Genomic DNA, 4,970 nt, shown 5'->3' with positions numbered 1-4,970 from the left:
TCTCAGACCTGTTTGTTATGGCCCTACGTGGAGACGTCTTCTTTACTTTCTAAAAAAAAAGATAGCGTCTTAGATCCCACGGCCCGGAGGGCGCTCACTCTGTGATTGGCCAGTTCGTTGTCAAGCAACTGTAAAAAAGGAACAACAAACTACAGGTCAGCAGTGGTGGAAAATTTACAAATTTTTTTTACTTAAGTAAAAGTAGAAATACTCTATAAGAAGTAAAACTCCGGAATTCAAAATTGACTTGAGTAAGAGTACAAAAGTATTCCAAAATGTATTTAAAGTACCAAAAGTAGAAAGAAGAATGTCCCATTTCACAACTTTCAAATAAATTATATAAAAATCTACAAGCTCTACAAGCTTGTAGATCGGCTATTTTCAAATGGCCGAAATGTATATAGGGCTGAAGTGGTTAATATATGTAACAAAGTAACTAGTAACTAAAGTTGTCAAATAATTGTAGTAGAGTAAATGTACAATATTTGCCTCTGAGATGTAGTGGAGTGGAGTAGAAGTAAAAGTACTGAAAATTGGAAATACTCCAGTAAAGTTAAAAAAAATACCTCAAAATTGTACTTAAGTACAGTACTTGAGTAAATGTACTTAGTTACTTTACACCTCTGACTACAGGTCAGTGAATTGACTTTTTGAAGCCAGCTGTTGCCTAATAAACAACTAACCACTTCCCAAATAACCAACTAACCAATCACAGCGCGGCCCACTGGCCATTCGGCCTATGGGATCTGGGATGGAGGCTAGCTACCTAAAGAGAGCCAGCTGTAGTGTTGCACCTACAGCCCCTCCTCCCAAGCTCAGTGCTTGAAACAAATTATTATTTTCAAATGTATGTGTGTGTGTGTGTGTGTGTGTGTGTGTTCAAATGATTCATCATTGGCACCGCTTAAAAACTGTCACGACGAGAAGCTGTCTAGGTTTTCTGGTACGATTTGTTCTCTGGCTGGGCAGCTGTGTCGGGCTTCTTCTGGGAACGAACGTAGGCTACTAGGAACGATGTTCCATCGTAAAAAAAAAAGTAACTAAACGTTTAGTCTGGACTCAGGGGTATCGAGTTTCATGTCTTTCTCAATAGTGTTGTTCTGAAAAGAAAAGAGCTGGGTTCACCATACGTCACGTGGCACCGTCGTCGCGTGGAACATTGTGATGGCGAGCCCGATATATTATAACTATGAGGCGAGCTCGTGCCCATCATCATGCCCATGTCAATGCGGTCTCGCGAGCCCCCCGCAGCTGCTTCGAATTAAACCTGACGAGAATAAAGTATCTGTTTTTCAGTTAGTTACACACTGTACTACTGCCTGTCAATGCCAGGAAAACCACAGAAGTTTTTTTTTTTTTGCCACACGATGGCAGTAGCAGCTTACCTTTGCGTTAGGTTTGAACAATACGTTTGAGTTGTGAAGTGGGCCCAGAGGAGAACTGGACACTTTTACAAGTGGGGGCCATGGGCCTTGTGTACATCTGTAGATCTGTATGGAAATTGTCGTTTTTTCCAATTTTTTTATTGAATCTAATTGTTTTGTCCAATTTCTTTGTGCAAGAGACTGTGTATTTGCCAACGTTTTGATAAGACAAGTTCTGCACATAGAAAACTATATATATTTTTAATATATTATTTGACTATGCTTGCACTTGCTCATGTGTGTCACGGTTGACCTGGGATTATAAACACAGTTCCCTCCCAGCAGGCCTCTTGAAGCTGTGTTGTAAGCCCATCTACATGCTTTGCATAAATTCCACAATTGCGCTCTTATCTGATGTACTGTCTTTCAACCAACCTGGCCCCTGGCTGGCCATGAACCAAGACATTACTTTAGTCAAAAAGCAAGGCAATGATAATGGCAGCAACTTGGACAACAATGCATTTTTTTTTCACACCCAACAGGCAGGTTTAGGCAGAGGCGTGTCCTCTCAGGAGTGATAGAAATAATTTATTGTGTTGGGAAAATGATAGGAGCTGCCTGTGAGTGACTCTCACCCTTGAGCAATGGTCGGTAGAGTAGCAAAAAACTGTACTCAAGTAAGCGTATTGTCACTTAAAAATAATGACTTAATTAGAAATACAAGTCTGTTGTATTAAAGCTACTCTTTTATTTCATACTATTTATTTAAAAAGTTACTTGAGTAGGCTAAATGTAATACCTTTACAACCGACCTCTGCCCTTGAATCCCCATTATTTAAAATGAGCAAAAGTTTGCCACAGCTTTAGCTTGTATTCTTAATCAACAGGTCATGACCTGGAGGACCGCCTTGGGACTAAGTCAGGAAAACAGAAAAGGATCCTATTAGAATTAGGTGACATACAAGGTCATCATGGGCCACAGTTTAACAAGGTTTAACAAAACTAAAAGATTCCAAGGGTCCTCAGACTATATGGGCCTCAAAGATCAATCAAAATTATTTTTTTAATTATGTTTGCACACATGATGAATTTCTTTGGGTGAGGTTGGTGCTCACTGAAACAACAGTATAGAGCATTTACATTATTTACAATGATCTACTCAAAATATAAAGATAGGGGAAAATAAGCTAGAAACATGTTAGCATAGCTTCGTTGTTGTTGAAAGTGTACAAAAATGAATGCACTTGTATTATACGGTATATATTTATTTGTTCCTGGGGTAGCAGGCCCTGACAATATATTGGTTATCAATTACTTTGAAATTGTAAGCATTATCTCAGAGATAGAAGATAAATACAACTTTATTGTCCATTCAATTTAACATAAAATGGAAATTTGCCCGTGGCACACTTTATTAGAGTTTATAGTGTGATTAAATTGCATGAAAATGTATCAAATATTAAATATGCTTTTACTCTTAAACCTTTTGGAGGGGCAGAGTGGTTTTTACAAGCGTTATAAAAACATTCCATGTGTCATTATCAGCAGCAAAGAACATTGTGGTGTTCTGGCAACAAAACCGGTCAAACGTGGCATCTTTATCAACCTAGTGATATATACAGTATTTGAAGTACTCTATCACAGGAATGATGTTGGAACTTGGAACTTGCTCAACATTTCTCAGTGTATCAGTATTAGTTACGCAAGCAAAGAAAATGAAAATCTACTACACCAAGTTATTATTGTATTTAGGATTGTAGGGGAACCTACAATAATTGTATTTAATAATTCCTGTTTTCAATGACCATTAACTGACAAGTTCAATCAATGACCATTAACTGACAAGTGGTCCCTGGGAGGACCCAGTTCTCTCAAGGGCCCAGTTTTTCCGATACCACCTGGGATTAGAGCCCAGTCTAGCTTGTTGGGTTTTATTCGGCATCATTGGATACTGTTGCCAAGTATTCTATGACATATAAAATAACAGCCCAAATGTATGGAATATAATAGATATAGTAATATTCAAAAGCTCTGATTTTGTATTTAATGAAACATGCAAGAGTCTTTTGTTACACATGTTCATATGAAATGTGTTCCTCTATCAGACTGGAGCTGCGTGGCCGTAGATGGATAAGAACCTCCTAACCCGCGTTAATGAAGCTTGAGGTTGACATGGATTGGAGGACTTCTAGATCAACCACTGCAGGTGAATATCACAGCCCACAATTTACTCCCTGCACCATTTCCTCTTGTACAGCTGATGATGATGAGCCGAAGACATCTGTAGGCCTACATGGGCGAAGGTTAGGGGGGTCCATGGTTATAGTGTCTGCAGGGAATTCTGACATCTTTTGTTTGTCTAACTGCCCTCTCAGCTTTGTGGATGATACTGGAAAGAAGGCTTTTGAATCCAACATTTTATTGACCAGCTGTGTGTAAAGCACCCTCATTAAAGTGACAGTCGACTATGTGCTGATTGGCTGGGATGATGTTTTTCTTCTTTTGTCAAGTCTGCATTTGACATGTGGTCATCAACTCTCATTTGTCCTCCTTCAACAATCACAGGGCTTTTCTTAGAGCACACTATACTGACCATTTCAGCTCAGGATAATTGTGATATATAACACAGCTTCTTACCCCCAGTTTCTTTCTCAGCACTGTTATCGGGGCTACAAATCCTAGGGGGTTGTAAAAGCTGTTGACTATGGATACGATGCCTGTATGTGTTAACAGCTTTGCATCTTGGGACACTTTAAATGTGAAACTACTGTATCAGTCTGTATGTTAAAACTCACCCCAATACTGTCCTGAAGGGGCTTATGCCACATCAAAATTAATTGCAACGGTGCAACCTTCTCTTTGCAGAAGTGCGTGTGTCGTTAAATCGGGTCTATCAAGGCAGTGTTTCACACCTTACCGGGGTGCCAAAGATCTTGGGGGAGGGGGGGAGGCTTTGACTGTCCAGAGGTAATAAAACATGTTGCATAAAATCATAAAAGATTTTTTCCTGACCATTTATAAATGACTCTTTACTTTCATCCACTGTCTCTGTGTGTTCTTGTTGTGATATCAATCAACCTCATCATACATTATGTTATCCTGTAACTTTAATATAGCTAAGTCCCACATGTAACAACATTGTGAAGTACAGTGTCATTGTTGAATTGAAACACGTCTGAGAAACATGTGTGAGCACGCATGTCTATTAACGCATTGCTGTATTGATAACAATGCATTTACAGAACCTTGTCATTATCTGAAAACCACCTAATGAAGCCACTGACTTGCTTTTAGAACGCATATAAAACGTCAGGATAGAAATGCAATCTAATCGACAAAACAGCACGGCAGTATTCTGATAGTGTGTGTGTGTGTGTGTGTGTGTGTGTGTGTGTGTGAGAGAGAGTGTGTGTGTGTGTGTGTGTGTGCGTGCACGCGTGTGTGTGTGTGTGTGTGTGTGTGTGCATGCATGCATGAGGTTGTCTTTGTCTTTTGCCATATCTAAGAAGGGGGGCTCCAAAGGTAAAAGGTTGGAAATCACTGGTGTTTGGGACCATATTTGAGACAAAGCATTTTGATGATGAAACGGTATGAAACATACTAAAA

Source organism: Gymnoscopelus braueri (assembly GCF_963280865.1).
Source record: "Gymnoscopelus braueri genome assembly, chromosome: 17".
NCBI classification, from domain to species: domain Eukaryota; kingdom Metazoa; phylum Chordata; class Actinopteri; order Myctophiformes; family Myctophidae; genus Gymnoscopelus; species Gymnoscopelus braueri.
The sequence above is the reverse complement of the archived record's forward strand: the minus strand, read 5'-3'. Positions refer to the sequence as shown.